The sequence below is a fragment of the Salmo salar genome, chromosome ssa18, assembly GCF_905237065.1.
Source record: "Salmo salar chromosome ssa18, Ssal_v3.1, whole genome shotgun sequence".
NCBI lineage: Eukaryota > Metazoa > Chordata > Actinopteri > Salmoniformes > Salmonidae > Salmo > Salmo salar.
Genome location: NC_059459.1, coordinates 54,096,086 through 54,117,884, shown reverse-complemented (window position 1 = coordinate 54,117,884; position 21,799 = coordinate 54,096,086). Strand labels below are relative to the sequence as shown.

At 40.6% G+C, this 21,799-nt stretch overlaps 1 protein-coding gene across 2 annotated transcripts in view; it reads left to right on the top strand.

Annotated features, from left to right (window-relative positions):
* Positions 1-21,799, top strand: part of LOC106577483 (stromal interaction molecule 2) — a 97,298-nt gene that overhangs the window by 1,981 nt on the left and 73,518 nt on the right. The window lies entirely within an intron of this gene.

Genomic DNA, 21,799 nt, shown 5'->3' with positions numbered 1-21,799 from the left:
TCATTGGCAATGGTGCTATCAAGCATATAGTGCTGACCTAAGATCAGGTCACCACTGTACACTGCGTGTACAAAACATTAGGAACACTGACCAGGTGAAAGCTATGATCCCTTATTGAGGTCACTTGTCAAATCCACTTCAATCAGTGTAAATGAAGGGGAAGAGACGGGTTAAAGATGAATTTAAGCCTTGAGACAATTGAGACATGGATTGTGTATGTGTGCTATTCAGAGGGTGAATGGGCAAGACAAAAATATTTAAGTTCCTTTTGAACGGGGTATGGAAGTAGCTGCCAGGTGCACTGGTTTGTGTCAAGAACTGCAACGCTGCTGTTTTTTTTAACGCTCAACAGTTTCCCTTGTGTATCAAGAATGGTCCACCACCTAAAGGACATCCAGCCAACTTGGCACAACTGTGGAAAGCATTGGAGTCAACATGGGCCAGCATTATGGAATGCTTTCGACACCTTGTAGAGTCCATGCCCTGAAGAATTGAGGCTGTTCTGAGGGCAAAAGAGGGTGCAACTAAATATTAGGAAAGTGTTCCTAATGTTCTGTACACTCGTTGTATAAACACCTTCATTATGATCTAACTGGCAAAACTGATCCTAGATCAGCGCTCCTAAGACGCTTTAGGAACAGGCTACTGGCACAGGTCTCAGTCAAGGTTACCCATCACCCGAGCTGAGTGTAGTTTGGCGAACCACCACTTCCTCCTCACGGCTCCAAATTCAACAGCTGTTAATCTAATATCAGATCAGGATGGTGTTTAACAGTATTGTGTCGCTGTCATCTGATTATGTTGGTCTGGTTCATGCCCTCACGGGACAGGAGCCTATGGGATAAGTGAGGAACAAGCAGCCAGCTGAACAAAAGGCCTTGCTACTGGGGTGGACCCCATAATCCCCATGCCAGGGTTAATATAACGACTCCTAAACAGTCACTTTCACAGAACTCCTGATATGAGTGGCAAGGCAGTCACTTTCACACACATGCTGATATGAGTGGCAAGTCAGATTAAGTAGTAATGGCTTTATATGAAAGAAGAACATGATTATTGGGTAACTAAGAGCACAGATAAGTGGGGTCACAATAAGTGAGGTCTGGAATGAGGCAAGCTACAGTAGCTTCATGGCTTTTCACACATTTGGAGCCATGTCAGAATAAAGACATCAAGTGCTCCAAGTGCTCTTTTCCACTGAATAGTATGAAGGCGGTCAAGTGCATGAGCTCCCAAAAAATCAGTGTTCAGGCCCCTGTGAAATATTGGAGGTTGGTATAAGCAGGGGAATCATCCATAATGGTTGACAACCTACAACACAGAAATCGACCAGTGGAGCTTGTTGACGTTTAAAACTTCTTCAGGATTGGTGGGTCCCCTGCGGGACGGTTGAGCTAACGTAGGCTAATGCGATTAGCATGAGGTTGTAAATAACAAGAACATTTCCCAGGACATAGACATATCTGATATTGTCAGAAAGCTTACATTATTGTTAATCTAACTGCACTGTCCAATTTACAGTAGCTTTTACAGTGAAAGAATACCATGCTATTGTTTGAGGAGAGTGCACAGTTTTGAACATGAAAAGTTATTAATAAACAAGTTAGGCACATTTGGGCAATCTTGATAACATTTTGAACAGCAGTGCAATGGTTCATTGGATCAGTCTAAAACATACACTGATACCATCTAGTGGCCAAAATCTAAATTCCACCTGGGCTGGAATAATACATTATGGCCTTTCTCTTGCATTTCAAAGATGATGGTACAAAAAACAAAAAAACAAATGTGTGTGTTATATTCTCCTACATTCATTTCACATTTCCACACACTTCTAAGTGTTTCCTTTCAAATGGTACCAAGAATATGCATATCCTTGCTACAGGCAGTTAGATTTGGGTGTCATTTTAGGTGAAAATGTAAGAGTTTAAAAAAATATATTTTTACCCCTTTTTCTACTGTCTTGTCTCATCGCTGCAACTCCCGTACGGACTCGGGAGAGGCGAAGGTCAAGAGCCATGCGTCCTCTGAAACACAACCAAGCCGCACTGCTTCTTGACACAGCGCACATCCAACCCAGAAGCCAGCCGCACCAATGTGTCAGAGGAAACACCGTACACCTAACGACCTGGTCAGCGTGCACTGTGCCCGGCCCGCCACAGGAGTTGCTAGTGCGCGATGAGACAAGGATATCCCTGCCAGCCAAACCCTCCCTAACCCAGACGACACTGGGCCAATTGTGCGTCACCCCATGAGCCTCGCGGTCGTGGCCGGCTGCGGCCTGGGCTTGAACCCAGGCCACGATGCAGTGTCTTAGACCACTGCACCACCCGGGAGGCCCCTTAAGAGATTTTAAGATAATGGAGGATGATTCGTTTTTATGATCATGGCCTTATTTCTATTACAGCAAATTGGATGACTGTCATTCATTTTCCATTCACCCAGCTCAATGTAACATTGATAGGTTTAAGCTAATGCATGAGACTCTAATTTTCTCTATACCCATCATGAGGTTGCTACAACCTAGTCTAGGAATGACATTTTACAATGTAGGTGCACAGGTTGAGAGAGAAATTAAGAGTAATCAAGGTGACAGACAGTGACACATTCAATACCGCCTTGCACACTCTTCTTGCCTGCATCTAGTTGATCTAGGGAGTAATCATTAGTCCAACAGTTGCAAATGAGAGTTTATATTGGACAAATGCAGGTATGTTTATCCCCGTTTCTTTTGCTTCCATTTAAGAAAGGTTTTTCAACAGAATCGGCGGAATGAATACACCACAGATCATACGCAAACACAGTTCACTTTCATAGCAGTCACATACAAACAGCATAAACATTTTGCTTGTTGTATAATTCCTTCTCTCGTCTTCGCGCTCTCCTCCTCTCAGCTTTTCCCTTCGCTTGTGGACTTCAGTGTACAACACATCAGCTGTCTGACTTGACAAAAAAATGTTTCCTTGCCAAACCTTCATATCAAAACTGCTAAACGCAGCACACAGCCTACATTTTTGTCACCATATTAGCTAACGTCATAGTCAACATAGCTACTAGAACTAATGCATTAGTAAACCCACTACAGTTTAGCAGTTACACTGGCGGGCCCTGGTGGCAATAAATTAATAACACCAAACGCTTACCTTGACTTGGAAGAGTTTCAGTGTTGGATAGCCATAGCCAGTTAGCTAACATAGCATCCCTCTCTGTTTGAGCCAAGTGTTTCAGTAGGCTAAACTAGCTGCATTCACTAGCAAAGTAAAAGTGAAAAAAATGTATTAAACAAAATAAAACTAGCTTTAAACTATTGTCTTTCTCTCTCTTTGAGTCAACTACTCACCACATTTTATGCACTGCAATGCTAGCTAGCTGTAGCTTTCAGTACTAGATTCATTCTCTGGTTCAATGATTGGGTGGACAACATGTCAGTTCATGCTGCAAGAGGTGATACTGTAGGTTGGATGAGCTTCCACTGAAATAGACCCAGTTAGATGAATTATGGTTATCAGGTTTGAGTTCAACAGTTGTCATTAGAAGTCTGCTTCTTCTCAGGAGTCAGTCATTCTCATCCAGAGCAAATAGATAAGGCCTCCATAGACTAACCTTACTTTAGGGGACTTCCATTAGTTCCTGTTAGTTGATAAGGATCAGTGATGACATATGAGATGAAAGAGGCTCATTTCTGCAGAACGTACACTTGTCACGGTTGAAAAATTACTGGATAAGAATTGTCAAAACATAAAACTAGGCCATGAAATGCATGATACATTTTGTTTGTTTTTTCTCGCACATGCAAGATAAGCCTTGACACCCAGTCTGAAAGTTTTCAATACATCTATCTCTAACTTCTGAAGCTATTTGTGAAAGCAATAAATACTTAATTTAGACAGCGCATATACATTTACAGCATGCCTGTCCATTTTAAAATGACAAAACCGGGGCCTTAAAAATAAAGTGAGAGAGAAATTGATCAATAACGTGAAAGCATCCTTGACTTTTCCACAACATCAACAGTGGAGCGTGATGACTGATTGCATGGTAGTTGGGACTCTGTTGGGTTTTCCTCCCAGTGGACCTTGTACTTTTGTAGGGCTAGTGTGTGTGGGTGTGTAAAGGGAGCTGGTTCGTAGCTTTGAGATAATAGCCTCAATTTTTCCATCTGGCCCATTTGAGAAGATCACCTGGCCTTTTTGCACTGCTGTCCTCTAAAAAAATCAAGTCTGTGTGTGTGTGTGTGACTGGTTGTATTTCTGTCACGTTATTGTGTGTGAGTATGCATAACTGGGGTACTGTATTTGTGCTGTGTGTTTGTTAGTCGTTGTGAGTGTATGTGTATTGAGTGAAAATGTGGTTATGTATACATCTTCAGGCAATGACTGTGAGCTCTGGGTTAATGAGTGTAGTGTGTGTGTGTGTGTGTGTCTAAGTATGTACACGTTTACTTATGTATGGATTTTTCCTTTAGGCATTGGCATGTGTGTGGGCCGCTATATAACAGCATGTCCTTGGCCTGAAATGGCCTCTGGCCGCAAACAAAAAAATGAAGGAATTTCCTGTGGTCCAGCAGATGGGTATCGTGTCCCTGCTGTAAGGGAAAGGTTGCGGGTTCTAGCCGCCCCCTTCTGGGTTGTTAGGGGTCATATGGTGAGGGTGCAGGGTTTACGATTTGGCGTCTAAACCTTCTGCAGACCTTACCCAAGGTTGTGTGACTGGTTTGACGTAGCCTCTTTTCAGAGGAAAGGGGGAAGAGGAGAGAGGATTTGGAGGGAAATGGTCACATAGGGCCTACATACAGTTGAAGTAGGAAGTTTACATATGGTTTTTCACAATTACTGACATTTAATCTTAGTAAAAATTCCCAGTCTTAGGTCAGTTAGGATCACCACTTTATTTTAAGAATGTGAAATGTCAGAATAATAGTAGAGAATGATTTATTTCAGCTTTTATTTCTTTCATCACATTCCCAGTGGGTCAGAAGTTTACATACAGTCAAATAGTATTTGGTAGCATTGCCTTTAAATTGTTTTAGGGTCAAACGTTTTGGGTAGCCTTCCACAAGCTTCCCACAATAAGTTGGGTGAATTTTGGCCCATTCCTCCTGACAGAGCTGGTGTAACTGAGTCAGGTTTGTAGGCCTGGCTCGCACACACTTTTTCAGTTCTGCCCACACATTTTCTATGGGATTGAGGTCAGGGCTTTGTGATGACCATTCCAATACCTTGACTTTGTTGTCCTTAAACCATTTTGCCACAACTTTGGAAGTATGCTTGGGGTCATTGTCCATATGGAAGACCCATTTGCGACCACGCTTTAACTTCCTGACTGATGTCTTGAGATGTTGCTTTAATATATCCACATAATTTTGCTTCCTCATGATGCCATCTATTTTTGTGAAGTGCACCGGTCCCTCCTGCAGCAAAGCACCCCCACAACATTATGCTTCCACCCCTGTGCTTCACAGTTGGGATGGTGTTCGTCAGCTTGCAAGCTTCCCCCTTTTTCCTCAAAACATAACGTTGGTCATTATGACCAAACAGTTCTATTTTTGTTTCATCAGACCAGAGGACATTTCTCCAAAAAGTACAATCTTGGTCCCCATGTGCAGTTGCAAACCGTAGTCTGAATTTTTTTATGGCGGTTTTGGAGCAGTGACTTCTTCCTTGCTGAGCGGCCTTTCAGGATATGTCGATATAGGACTCGTTTTACTGTGGAAATAGATCATTTATACCTGTTTCCTCCTGCATCTTTACAAGGTTCTTTGCTGTTGTTCAGGGATTGATTTGCACTTTTCACACCAAAGTACATTCAGCTCTAGGAGACACAACGCGTCTCCTTCCTGAGCGGTATGACGGCTGCGTGGTCCCATGGTGTTTATACTTGCGTACTATTGTTTGTACAGATGAACATGGTACCTTCAGGCGTTTGGAAATTGCTCCCAAGGATGAACCAGACTTGTGGAGGTCTATACTTTTTTTTCTGAGGTCTTGACTGATTTCATTTGATTTTTCCCATGATGTCAAGCAAAGAGGCACTGAGTTTGAAGGTAGGCCTTGAAATACATCCACAGGTACACCTCCAATTGACTCAAATGATGTCAATTAGCCTATCAGAAGCTTCTAAAGCCATGACATCATTTTCTGGAATTTTCCAAGCTGTTTAAAGGCACAGTCTTCTTAGTGTATGTAAACTTCTGACCCACTGGAATTGTGATTTAGTGAAATAATCTGTCTGTAAACAATTGTCCTAACCGACTTGCCAGAAGTATAGTTTGTTAACAATTTGTGGAGTGGTTAAAAAACTAGTTTTAATGACTCCAACCTAAGTGTATGTAAACCTCCGACTTTAACTGTATCCTCAAAGTCCTGTGTGGCCCAGTCACCTTGGTTGCATTAGTAGGGATCATTACAGCTGACCTCACAGACATGGGCCTTCATCACTGTGTCGGAAACAAATTATGTTTTGCAGTTCAAGGAAACTAAGATGAGAATGAGAATTGAAGAAGGATGTGCTTACGGTTAGAGCAGTTCTTTAACTAATGATTGCACAGACCGCCACACCAAGCGTGGTTAGATGAAATGTCATGGGGCGAGCTCATGAGATTGTATACATGGTGGACTGACTGACATGTCTTACCACTTGGTCGTTTTATGGTTTTCCAGTGTGGTTATGGTTGTTTGTGGTTAGTGATTTAAAAAAAGCCTTTCTGGGATGAGAAGTGCTTCATTTCGGACAGTTGGTGGATGGCTCACACCTGCTAAACTTATGTAGCTGAAATAACTTATTATGCAGTACATTCGGAAAGTATTCAGACCCCTTCACTATTTCCACATTTTGTTACGTTACAGCCTTATTCTAAAATGGATTGTGTTCTTGGGGACCTTCAATGCTGCAGAAATGTTTTGGTAATCTTCCCTATATTTGTTCCTCTACACAATCCTGTGTCGGAGCTCTACAGAAAATTCTTTTGACTTTTTTTCTGTTTTTGCTCTGACATGCACTGTCAACTGTGGGACCTTATATAGACAGGTGTGTGCCTTTCCAAATCATGTCCAATCATTTGAATTTACCACAGGTGGACTCCAATCAAGTTGAGGAAACATCTCAAGGATGATCAATGGAAACAGGATGCACATGAGCTCAATTTCAAGTCTCATAGCAAAGGGTCTGAATACTTTTGTGAATGTGATATTTCAGTATTTTCTTTTATGTTATACATTTGCAAAATATTCTAAAAAACAGTTTTCGCTTTGTCATTATGGGGTATTGTGTGTAGATTGATGAGGATATTTTTTTTGAATAAGGCTGTAACGTAACAACATTTGGATAAAGGGAAAGCGGTCTGAATACTTTTCGAATGTGAAAGCTTGAATCTCAGTACAAGTCTGCAAATGTTTGAAGTTTATGCTGGTGAAACTACGGGACTTACCAAAGATGCTGAACAATATATCAATGTTTGTCCTTTTAAAACATGCTAATGAACATAAAGAGTACAATACGTCTCCTTATGTTTGGGAAGAGGGGGGTGTAAGTGAGTTTCTCTGGTTGGTTGATGGCTGGGGCTTGCTTGAGTGACAATGTGTACGTGGACTTCCTCACTTTTAAATGCCACTGTGTATTTAGCTTGTTTAGCGTTTCAACAAACAAAGCCCTTCCTTCTGTCTCCCAGAAAGGAACACAGAGTTCTGAAATGATGCGTTGGGAATATGACAGTCCTCAAGAGAGAGACTGTACCATCATCATCTTCTTTTACATAAGCTTTCATTGGACTCTTTGAAACCCCTGTCTTTACTATAACAGGTTTTATGAGTGGGTTACTCAAAGATGGAAATTTGCAACATTTAGAAGAGGCTGAAATAGTTTTAAGGCTATTTTTAGTGTTTGTCCCTCAAAATTGTTAGTAAAAGCCAACTAAAAGCCTGTGAGTTTGGAGAAAACCCACTTAGTGCACGGTGGCCACCTCAGTATTGATATGGTTATCTTTCTGAACAGAGTGGCCGCATTAATAAGGTGATTTGTTTGAAAAGGAAGGTAAACATTTGCCTGTCCCCTAGGGCTTGTTGACTCTAACTCTGAAGTGCACCAAAAGGCGTTGGAACTCAGCATTTGCATTTTCAGGATGCTTATTTTATTTGACATTTCTTTAGCTTCCCTTTTTCTTTTCTACCAAAATGGAGACACTACACTTAAGGAAAACCAGGCATTATCTGCTGCAGCAATGACTGGGCTACAGAGTGAGTTCCCAGGTTCAGTTTAGGGTTCCAAGTGACAGCATGACGGTGCGAACATGGACTGCCTCACAATTCCGTGGCTTTCTGTGTATTTAGCTCCTTTAGTGTTAAAATAAACAAACCCAATCAGTCTCTAAAGAGAGGAATATGCCATTTTTAAGTGATCCATCCGGAAGAAACTAACACTTGAAACAGAATTAAAACATTCTGTTCCACCACACAATGGTATCAAATCGAACTCTGCTTCCATCTACTGCCATCAACGCAATACCTTTGAAACGTTAACTCAGAGATACACTCTCAAACTAGTGTCTTGAACAACCCCTTGTCTAAATTTCCATACTGAATGCAATTATTGTAAGTCACTCAGGTTTAGGGCATCTGCTAAATGACTAAATTACATATACTGTAAGTTACCCCCACCCTCTCCCTGACTCGAGAGTCCATTCATTGAGACAGTAACATAGGCCTGGAGTTTCACGTCACTCCATCAGACTGTCTGCTCTGCTTACCCTAGACAGCTTCTTCCGATCTTGATCAGGGGCTGTGGGGTTGTGAGCCACCCCTATTAGGGCCAGAGTCCAGGCCGAATGGAACCAGGGTGTATTTATAAAGACCTCAGTAATTTTTTCCAATAAGAGAGCCGCCTGGTGTTTTCCTTTCTGTGGTCCGTTACTAAGCGCGTCGGAACTCCGTGATGTCGGCGGAATCCGGGTCGGGATGCATGGGTGACCCGATGGTGTCACGGACACAGACTCCGAGTGTTCCTCATAGCTGGGCTCTGGCGTCATGGCACCGACTCGACTTTCAACCGTTCTTGCTGTCTGGAGAGATAATTGGACTTTAATGGCTTACTTTGGCCCCCTCTGCTTCTAATCACTCAACACGCTGCCATCAGGACAGCTTTAGATGAGACATAAGTATGTGCATAAACATTTAATTAACATGTTCTTAAACATGTAAATATTAACCATTGATTATCTTCATATGACCTGATTAAGGATGTTGGCTTTCAGATATTGTATGTAATTGATCACTGCAATGAATAACAGTGAATCCATGAATAGAGGACATCCTATATACTTCAAGTCAGCACCCATAATAGAAGTCACATGTAAATTCACTGTGATCATCTCTCACTTCCCAACAGTCACCCAGTGGCTGGCTCTGTGTGTCTGGGTTTCCTTTACCATGAAGTCTCTATCAGCAAGTTTACTCAAAATAAAAAAACGGAAATATCTTTTACATATGTATTCAGACCCTTTGCTATGAGACTCGAAATTGAGCTCTGGTGCATCCGGTTTCCAGTGATCATCCTTGAGATGTTTCTACAATTGGAGTCCAACTGTGGTAAATTCAATTGTTTGGACATGATTTGGAAAGGCACACAGCTGTCTATATAAGGTCCCACAGTTGACAGTGCATGTCAGAGCAAAAACCAAGCCACGAGGTCAAAGGAATTGTCCGTGGAGTGTCGAGACAGGATTGTGTCGAGGCACAGATCCGGGGAAGGGTACCAAAACATGTCTGCATCATTGAAGGTCTCCAAGAACACATTCTTAAATGGAAGATGTTTGGAACTACCAATATTCTTCCAAGAGCTAGCCGCCCGGCCAAACAGGGAAATCGGGGAGAAGGGCCTTGGTCAGGGAGGTGACCAAGAACCCGATGGTCACTCTGACAGAGCTCCAGAGTTCCTCTGTGGAGATGGGATAACCTTCCAGAAGGACAACCATCTCTGCAGTACTCCACCAATCAGGCTCTACAGTCAAGCATGGTGGTGGCAGCATCATGTTGTGATGTTGTTTTTCAGCGGCGTGGACTGGGAGACTAGTCAGGATCGAGGGAAAGATTAAAAGAGCAAAGTACAGAGCAAAGTACAGAGAGATCCTTGACGAAAACCTGCTCCAGAGCACACAGGCTGTCTTACTGGGGCGAAGGTTCACCTTCCAACTGGACAACAACCCTGAGCGTACCACCAAGACAACACAGGAGTGGCTTCGGGACAAGTCTCTGAATATCCTTGAGTGGCCCAGCCAGAGCCCGGACTTTAATCCGATTTGAACATCTCTGGAGAGACGCTCCCCACCCAACCTGACAGAGCTTGAGAGGATTTGCAGAGAAGGATGGGAGAAACTCCCCAAATACAGGTGTGCCAAGCTTGTAGTGTCATACCCAAGAAGATTCGAGACTGTAATCACTGAGAAAAGGTGCATCAACAAAGACCTGAATTTTTGCTTTGCCGTTATGGTGTATTTTGTGTGTAGATTGAGAAAAAAATATTCAATAAATTTTAGAATAAGGCTGTAACATAACAAAATGTAGAAAAAGTCAAGGGGTCTAAATGGTTTCCGAATGCACTGTAGGTCACCAGCTGTACTCTACTGTACTTAACTTCCTGCTGTGAGTGGCCTATAAGCACCAGTCAAAGCAGAGGAAACTGGCCTCAGCTGGCCGGCAGACAGGTCAACCCACAGGGCTTTTGTTGTTCCTTTCCGGCACTCCACAAGGTGTTGATCCCTGAGCTGGTGTCTGCTCAACTCCTTCCTTCCTTCCTTCCTTCCTTCCTTCCTTCCTTCCTTCCTTCCTTCCTTCCTTCCTTCCTTCCTTCCTTCCTTCCTTCCTTCCTTCCTTCCTTCCTTCCTTCCTTCCTTCCTTCCTTCCTTCCTTCCTTTTGTGATGCGGGTACGCTCCCTGAAGGACACACACTATTGACAAACATGTAAACACACTAACACACACACATTCCTTATACTTCTTATACACACACTCATACATGCTGGCATATTTTTTTTAGATGGTGTGGCACAGGTCATGCATATGTTAAGACATATCTTTGAAAATATATATCATAATTTATCAACCCTACAAGCAATACAAGACTATTATTATGGTGGGAGATTATAATGCGGTTTTAAATAACTCTATGGACCGTAAAGGAAATCACACTACAAACTATCACCCTCAAGCACTTAAGGAAATCACGAATGTCATGGATACATTGGAACTAGTGGATATATGGAGGCTTAAATATCCTGACCTAAGGACATATACATGGCGGAGGCTTAATCAAGCTAGTCGTCTTGATTACTTTCTTATGTCATTCTCTCTGGCACTAAAAGTTTTAAAAGTGTTGATAGGGGACAGAATGCTGTCAGATCATCACATAATTGGCATATATATTACTCTTACAGAATTTACATGTTGGCGAGGATATTGGAAATGTAATCCAACCTATTGGATGATAACTTGTTTTTAACTAGGACAGAAGAATTTATAACTGACTTTTTCCGACATAACATACAGTTGAAGTCGGAAGTTTACATACACCTTAGCCAAATACATTTAAACTCAGTTTTTCACAATTCCTGACATTTAATCCTAGTAAAAATGTCTTAGGCCAGTTAGGATCACCACTTTATTTTAAGAATGTGAAATGTCAGAATAATAGTAGAGAGAATTATTTATTTCAGCTTTTATTTCTCTCATCACATTCCTAGTGGGTCAGAAGTTTACATACACTCAATTAGTATTTGGTAGCATTGCCTTTAAATTGTTTACCTTGGGTGAAACATTTTGGGTAGCCTTCCACAAGCTTCCCACAATAAGTTGGGGGAATTATGGCCCATTCCTCCTGACAGAGCTGGTGTAACTGAGTCAGATTTGTAGGCCTCCTTGCTCGCACACACTTTTTCAGTTCTGCCCACACATTTTCTATGGGATTGAGGTCAGGGCTTTGTGATGGCCACTCCAATACATTGACTTTGTTGTCCATAACCTCTATGGGACCGGCGGGACGAATTCGTCCAACCTACGTAACAGCCAGTTGAATCCTGTGGCGCAATATTCAAAACCTTTGAAATGCTATTACTTCAATTTCTCAAACATATGACTATTTTACAGCTATTTAAAGACAAGACTCTCGTTAATCTAACCACACTGTCCGGTTTCAAAAAGGCTTTACAACGAAAGCAAAACATTAGATTATGTCAGCAGAGTACACAGCCAGAAATAATCAGACACCCATTTTTCAAGCTAGCATATAATGTCACAAAAACCCAGAAGACAGCTAAATGCAGCACTAACCTTTGATGATCTTCATCAGATGACACACCTAGGACATTATGTTATACAAAACATGCATTTTTTGTTCAATCAAGTTCATATTTATATCAAAAACCAGCTTTTTACATTAGCATGTGACGTTCAGAAAAAGCATACCCCCCGCAAACTTCCGGGGAATTTACTAACAATTTACTAAATTACTCACGATAAACGTTCACAAAAAGCATAACAATTATTTTAAGAATTATAGATACATTACTCCTCTATGCACTCGATATGTCCGATTTTAAAATAGCTTTTCGGATGAAGCACATTTTGCAATATTCTGAGTAGATAGCCCGGCATCACAGGGCTAGCTATTTAGACACCCGGCAAGTTTAGCCTTCACCAAAATCCCATTTACTATAACAAAAATGGTCTTACCTTTCCTGTTCTTCGTCAGAATGCACTCCCAGGACTGCTACTTCAATAACAAATGTTGGTTTGGTCCAAAATAATCCATCGTTATATCCGAATAGCTGCGTTTTGTTAGTGCGTCCCAGACACTATCCGAAATGGTAAATAACGGTCGTGCGCATGGCGCATTTCGTGAAAAAAAAATTCAAAATATTCCATTACCGTACTTCGAAGCATGTCAACCGCTGTTTAAAATCAATTTTTATGCCATTATTCTCGTAAAAAAGCAATAATATTCCGACCGGGAATCTGCAATTAGCTAAACAGCCGAAGGAAAATACTGCACGGGGTCGAATCGGGCACGCGCCTAATTCCATTGTCCTCTGATGGGCCACTTGGAAAAGGCGATAATGTGTTTCAGCCTGAGGCTGCCTCGTCATCGTTCAGGTTTTTCCCGGGCTCTGAGAGCCTATTGGAGCCCTAGGAAATGTCACGTTACAGCTAAGATCCTGACTCTTCAATACACAGAAGCAAGAACAACAACACCTTGTCAGACAGGCCAGTTCCTGCATGAAACCTTCTCAGGTTTTTGCCTGCCATAGGAGTTCTGTTATACTCACAGACACCATTCAAACAGTTTTAGAAACTTTAGGGTGTTTTCTATCCAAAGCCAGTAATTATATGCATATTCTAGTTACTGGGCAGGAGTCGTAACCAGATTAAATCGGGTACGTTTTTTATCCGGATGTGAAAATACTGCCCCCTAGCCCAAAGAAGTTAAGCCATTTTGCCACAACTTTGGAAGTATGCTTGGAGTCATTGTCCATTTGGAAGACCCATTTGCGACCAAACTTTAACTAACTGACTGATGTCTTGATGTTTTTCAATATATCCACATAATTTTGCTTTCTCATGATGCCATCTATTTTGTGAAGTGCACCAGTTCCTCTTGCAGCAAAGCACGATGAACATGATGCTGCCACCCCCGTGCTTCATGGTAGGGATGGTGTTCTTCGGCTTGCAAGCCTCCCTCTTTTTCCTCCAAACATAACGATGGTCATCATGGCCAAACAGTTCTATTTTTGTTTCATCAGACCAGAGGACATTTCTCCAAAAAGTACGATCTTTGTCCCCATGTGCAGTTGCAAACTGTAGTCTAGCTTTTTTTATGGTGGTTTTGGAGCAGTGGCTTCTTTCTTGCTGAGTGACCTTTCAGGTTATGTCGATTATAGGACTCATTTTACTGTGGATATAGTTACCTTTTGTACCTGTTTCCTCTTGCACTTTTCACACCAAAGTACGTTAATCTCTAGAAGACAGAAAGCGTCTCCTTCCTGAGCGGTATGACGGCTGCGTGGTCCCATGGGGTTTATACTTGCGTACTATTGTTTGTACAGATGAACGTGGTACCTTCAGGTGTTTGGAAATTGCCCCCAAGGATGAATCAGACTCGTTGGAGGTCTACAATTTTTTTTTTCTGAGGTCTTGGCTGATTTCTTTTGACTTTCTCATGATGTCAAGGAAAGAGGCACTGAGTTTGAAGGTAGGCCTTGAAATACATCCACAGGTACACCTCCAATTGACTCAAATGATGTCAATTAGCCTATCAGAAGCTTCTAAAGCCATACTTTTATGGAATTTTCCAAGCTGTTTAAAGGCACAGTCAACTTAGTGTATGTAAACTTCTGACCCACTGGAATTGTGATAGATTATTTCACTTAAAATTCACTTTGTCTGTAAACAATTGTTGGAAAAATGACTTGTGTCATGCACAAAGTAGATGTCCTAACCGACTTGCCAAAGCTATAGTTTGTTAAAAATAAATTTGTGGAGTGGTTGAAAACCAAGTTTTAATGACTCCGACCTAAGTGTATGTAAACTTCCGACTTCAACTGTAGGTACAGCAGATGCCCTTATTGTATGGGACACTTTTAAATTTGCCTTTAGAGGCCATGCAATTCAGTTCTCATCTTTAAAGCAAAAGCAATTTAGCTCAAAAGAGTCCATATTAACAAAGGAAATTGAAGGACTAACAGTACAGATAAATTGCAATAAAAGCTGTACCATGGAGGCTCAGAATAAGTTAGAGGAAAAACAAAGTGAAATGGAGGAACTTATTCAAGAAATATCACGTGTAGTATATTTAAAAAATAAAACGAACTGGATGGAATATGGGGAACAATACATCAAATTAATTTTTAATCTTCAACATATAAATGCTACCATGAAGAATTCACTGAAACTTGTTACAAATGACAGAGTCACCCATGATTCACCAAATGATATTTTGAAAAAGGTAGTAAAGGACTTTAAGCATATGTTTTCATTTGTCTCCATCTCCACGAATTGTATGGATTTTTTTGTCTATTAATAATGTAAAATTAACAGCTCTACAGAATGACTCATGTGAAGGCCAAATTACAGAGGATGAACTTCTTGACGCAATTAAATCCTTTAAGTCCGGGAAAACTCCAGGGCTTCATGTTGTGGTATACCAAACCTTTTTTGATATACTCAGAGGACTAAATGGTAGATTATCAGACATTCAACAAGAAGGTCTGATTTCATTATTACTGAAACATGATCCAAGTGGTAAATTTAAAGATCCAGTCCGTTTAAAAATTAGAGGCCTCTTACAAAATGCTTAGTGCATAGAATTTAAAAGGTATTGTCGGATATTATTAATCCTAATCAGACAGGTTTTTTACATGGACGATACATTGAAGATAATATAAGACAAGTACTGGAAACAATAGAACACTATGAAAAATCTGGGAAACCAAGCCTGGTATTCATAGCTGATTTTGAAAAGGCCTTTGATAAACTATGACTGGAGTTTAAATATAAATGCCTGGAATATTTCAATTTTGTAGAATTTTGGTTAAAGTTATGTATAGTAACCCTATGTGTAAAATAGTACAGAAAGTTTTAAACTGTCAAGGGGAGTATAACAAGGTTGTCCACTATCGGCATGTCTATTTATTATTGCCATCGAAATGTTAGCTGTTAAAATCAGATCCAACAATAATATTAAGTGGTTAGAAATTCGTGGCTTAAAAGCAAAGGTGTCATTGTATGCTGATGATTCATTTTTTATTTTAAATCCATAATTTGGATCCCTCCACAGCCTCGTAGAGGATCTAGATAGCTTTTCTAACCTCTCTGGATGACAACCAAATTATGATAAGTGTACTATATTACATATTGGATCACAAACAAAACATAACTTTTACATTACCGTCTAGTTTACCAATAAAATGGTCTGACGGTTATGTGGACATACTCAGTATACAGTACCAGTCAAAAGTTTGGACACCTACTCATTCAAGGGTTTTATTTTATTTTTATGATTTTCTACATTGTAGAATAATAGTGAAGACATCAAAACTATGAAATAACACATATGGAATCATGTAGTGACCAAAAAAGTGTTAAATATATCCAAATATATTTTAGATTCTTCAAACTAGCCACCCTTTGCCTTGATGGCAGCTTTGGACACTCTTGGCATTTTCTCTACCAGCTTCATGAAGTAGTCACCTGGAATGGATTTCAATTAACAGGTGTGCCTTGTTAATTTGTGGAATTTCTTTCCTTCTAAATGCATTTGATCAGTTTTGTGACACGGTAGGGTAGGGTAGGGGTGGTATACAGAAGATGGCCCTATTTGGTAAAAGACCAAGTCCATATTATGGCAAGAACAGCTCAAATAAGCGAAGAGAAATGACAGTCCATCTTTACATTAACAAATCAAGGCCAATCAATCCAGAGAATGTCAAGAACTTTGAAAGTTTCTTCAAGTGCAGTCGCAAAAACCATCAAGCGCTATGATAAAACTGTCTCTCATGAGGACCGCCACAGGAAAGGAAGACCCAGAGTTACCTCTGCTGCAGAGGATAAGTTCATTTGAGTTACCAGACTGTGTGAATCAGGCCTTCATGGTCAAATTGCTGCAAAGAAACCAGTACTAAAGGACACCAATAATAAGAAGAGACTTGCTAGGACCAAGAAACACGAGCAATGGTCATTAGACCGATGGAAATCTGGCCTTTGGTCTGATGAGTCCAAATTTGAGATTTTTGGTTCCAACCGCCGTGTCTTTGTGAGATGCAGAGTAGGTGAATGGATTCGTTTTTGCTTTGTCATTGTGGGGTATTGTGTGTAGATAGTTTTTTCTTCTCTTCTCATCAATGTAATCCATTTTAGAACAAGGCTGTAACATAACAAAGTGTGGAAAAAGTCAAGAGATCTGAATACTTTCTGAATGCACTATATAGTGGGTCTGAAAAGAAACACAACACTCTATAACCCTACAATGGCCGTCAATGATATTGCACAAAGTGAACTCACTTCAACCCTACAAGGGCAACATGTTTTGACTTCCACCAGATCCCTATGCAAATTAGTCAAATGACGACGGCTGTGGATGTCTGGATGGAGCGTAGGATCGGAAGAAGAGAGGTGCTGGGTATCTGGGTTAGGCCATGCCTGTTAAGGGTGTTAGGTGGATTTTTGGATGGGGATAGCAATGCCCTCTAATATCAGGGACTTTCCCTTGGCAGAGGGGCACATGATGTGGTGTAGTCGGCGGCTAGGGGAGCGAGGGGAGGCGGGGTATGGGGACAGTGTGGATTTCTTAGGCATGCTCTCTGCCCCGTCTCCACTGTAGCTTGCATAGCTCAGCTATGCACATACACACTCACTCACTTTTCACGACTGAGCATACACAGGGAGAAAGAGAGGTTGAGTGGAGGGATGTTTTGTTGTGTTTGTCACTGTCATACAGTTGCATGTGCTACACGTTAAGGTTTATATATGTTTTCTAAGGACTGCTGTCTCACTTACTCAATGATGAGAGGAGTGTGAAAAAGAGAAGTTGTTCACTCAAGGCCCACATTTACATCCAGACTATAGTGGTTTGGAAACCGTGCTTTAAAACTGCTGTGTGCTCTGATTCCTTTGTGTCACTGGGTCACCACATAAGAAACCAACTTTACAATGCAGCAATAGTAATTATCTGTTGGAAGTAGTACAGTAGCTGTCTATTAAGAGCATGTAACATACTTAGGGTTGTAACATTGAGTCACTGCCACAATCAAATTCCATGTGACCGTTATGTCACTGTAACTAGGCGGGAGTTGTGGAAAAAGTACCCAAATGTCATACTTGAGTAAAAGTAAAGATACCTTAATAGAACACGACTCAAGTGAAAGTCACCCAGTAAAATACTACTTGAGTAAAAGTCTAAAGGTATTTGGTTTTAAATATACTTAAGTATCAAAAGTAAATGTAATTGCTAATATATATACTTAGCTATTAAAAATAAAAGTACAAGTCATTTCAAATTCCTTATATTTAGCAAACCAGACGGCACAATTTTCTTGTTTAAATTTTTTTTTACAGATAGCCAAGGGCACACTCCAACACTCAGACATAATTTACAACCGAAACATTTGTGTTTAGTGAGTTTGCCAGATCAGAGGCAATAGGGATGACCAGAGATGTTCTCTTGATAAGTGCATGAATTTGACAATTTTCCTGTCCTGCTAGCCATTCAACATGTAACGAGTACTTTTGGGTGTCAGGGAAAATGTATGGAGTAAAAAGTACATTATTTGCTTTAGGAATGTAGTGAAGTAAAAGTTGACAATAATGTAAATAGTAAAGTACAGATACCCAAAAAAACTACTTAAGTAGTACTTTAAAGTATTTTTACTTAAGTACTTTACACCACTGCTAGGCACTCCAAAACAGCACTCTGTTAATGAATGGTGCTGGGTGGTCTACCAAACTTGCTAATGGCCTGGTACTCAGTGCTTTATTGTCCCTTTAATCACACTTCAATGAAAATTAAATAAAAAATTAAATCAAACACTTAATGATTTGTATTTGAATAATCTGAATGATGAGGATAAATGATGGGAGTTTATGGTCCCGTTCTGAAATGGATCCAGTGCTTTCCCAGCCGGACCTGACATGCATAATATATATTTCTTAACATTCCATGATTGTCATGGATCTTTTTTCAAACTCAAAGCCAAAAACAGCGGCAGCCATTTGGATGCATTTTGGATGTGAAGCTAAGCTGGTTGATAAACTGAATCAGGTTAGTAACATCTGAGGTTGCAGCGATAACCTTTTAGGAGGGTATCTCTCCAGGAATAGGGTTGGAGAGCCTTGGCATTGAGTTTGAGCGCAATAGGCTATCACCTGTCGCGCAGCGAGAGCCAGCTCCTCAAACAGCTGGTTGATATGTGGAATGAAATAAGTGTTCTTATAAACCCAGTCATTGCGCAGCATTTCTATTTAAAAGAGGAGGATCCCAGCTTTCTATTGCTAGGCCATATTTGTTTCTCCACTCTCCTAATAGTAAGTACATTGCTTTGCTTCACAACTGGAGTAGCCTACGTGGCTGGCATAAAAATGAACTCTGTGTTCTACATTTGCTATTCAAGTGCATACAGATGTCTTTTTTTGCCTCTGCCTCTGTTCCGACAGGTGCATGATAATGGCCCATTCTAAATCAAAACTAATTTGACACATTATTTAGTTTAAGCAAAGACCAGATTTAAATTGAGAATAGTCTGATGGGTGAGAATAGTATCACTTGTAAAAGAAGGGAGAGGGGATACCTAGTCAGTTGCACAACTGAATGCATTCAACTGAAATGAGAGACTAATGCCCAGTGTGTGAAGTCTACTAAGGCAAGAAACAGAGCGTATTGAATTTTTTTGGTGACTTTTTCAAATCATTAATAATCAGGCCCCCTGGAACAGGGTTGGAGAGTCCTGATATAGCCTATGAGCCTAGTGAAATGTGTGTTCTTATAAACCCAGTCATTGTGCAATCACGGGGGCGAAAACATAATTTCGACTGGCCACTTTAAAAAGAGGATCCCAGCTTTCTAGTGCTAATATACTTATTTTTCAACTCCTACAATTAAGCACATTAATCTGCTTTACAACCGGAGTAGCCTACCTGTCATATTAAAAACGTTACTGTGGGAAGTGCTTCCTCCATTCGCTATTCAAGTGCATATATATATAGACAACGGATGTCTTTTTTTGTGGCCCATTCTAAATCAAATGTAATTTCACACGTATTAGTACGCAATATGTAAAGACCAGATTAAATTGAGAATATCAAGTGAAAATATCATCAATTGCTTTTCAAATTGTGAAAGAGACTGATGAAGTGTGTGCAGCCTGCACAAGAAACAGAGCGTGTGCCTTTTTGCAACTATCAAATTATAATTAGTCGCATCATACAGCCATAGGCTATATGGTTTAAGACATTCTTAAGGTTTGTATCACAGCTACAGTTACCAATTAACTTTATATAAAGTGTAGGCTATCGGACCTGTTTCAAATTCTCACCTTTTTTTTACCTCACAACACATGCGCCCTTGCTCGGTAATCGTTTTGGAGAAATATTATTTCAATTTTATTTAGCTATGTTCAATTGTATTCGTCTTACTATCACATAATATAAAATAATGCCACGGAATTATAAGCAAATCTTGTCTGCTAAATTAACTAGTGTACAACAGCCTAGGCTATGGGCATGGCATAGCCAGATCAGTAACATAAGACCATTGGAATATGCTATTCAGTTCTTCTGAAATACATTTTCTTCATAATATATTAATTGTGATGGTGTATATTAAATAGACGTATTACTTTTTCAAATGTAGATGTTCCAAAGGCGGCTTGTATGCGTGGAAGCGCAGATAAGCTAAACGCGTGTATGGTAATAACAGTTAACGGCTGACAAAATGTCATGACCGTCACAGCCCTAGTCATACACTCTTATAAACAAAAGTTATATCTAGAACATAAAAGGGTTCTTTGGCTGTCCTCATAGGAGAACTCTTTTAAGAATCCTTTTGGTACAAGGTAAAACTCTTCTGGGTTCCATGTAGAACCCTTTCCACAGAGGGTTCTACATGAAACCCAGAATGGTTCTACATGGAATCAAAAAGGGTTCTTCAAATGGTTCTCCTATGGGGACAGCCGAAGAACCCTTTTGGAACGCTTTTTTCTAAGTGTACTGTCTAACTAACTGTAGATGCTACTTGTCTTTTGACAACTTCTTCTTAGCTGCAGTTGTATTTTCACCTAGGAAGGGGGAGGAGCAGAGTGACCGGTTCCAAGGCAATTGAAAGGTCACTCAATCCCGTTTCAGAACTGAGCATTGTGGGTGAAAGGGGCGGCCGTGGGGCCGAGAGTGGTAATCCATTTCAGCACTGCTAACAGTGGTGTGTCCGGGCAAACAGGTGTGTTCTCAAGAGCCACTTAGCCATCCCCATGATCACGGTACACATCAAAGGCGAACCTGTAGCACCAAAAAAAATTATGACCTTTCTTTTGCTTTCTCTTCCTCTCTCGACTCGTTCAAAAGGCAATGGGGTCGCGTAGGCCTATGTACGTTACGGTTTAGTTTTTTCCGTCGGTACCTCATTTGTGAGGTCTACATTTCAATTATGGTAGCTGCTGCCCTTCACTCGGTCCCCTCACCACTGTCTGTTCCAGTTATTTAGAGATAGGCCTGGTAACCTTCAGAAGTGTGGGGACGCTAATAACCAGTGTTTCATGTCTCTCAGATTTCGTCTGTGGCAATGGAGGCGTCTGTTTCATGTTTGTCCTTGGCCTGGGTATCGAATGGATGAGAGAGATGTAGGTCTTCATATATCACATGCTTAAAGACGAGTCCTCAAATTTTGTCTATGAAGCTTTTCAAATGATACAGAAGCAATTATAGATTGATGTACAGTAGAAAAAGCCTTGTACCAAACAAGCAATGAACACACCTGAACATTATTTTAACAGAATGTTTCCTAAAAGTTCAAACATGGTTAAATTTAATTTAAATGTTGATAATGTTCTAGGAACATTCTCCAACTGGTTGACATTAGCAATGTTGTCAAATACACTGAACAAAAATATAAAAGCAACATGTAGCGATTTCAAAGATTTTACAGAGTTACAGTTCATATAAAGAAATCACTCAATTCAAATAAATAAATTAGGCCCTAATCTATGGATTTCACATGACTGGGCAGGGGTGCAGCCATAGGTGGGCCTAGGAAGGCATAGCCCACCCATCGGAAT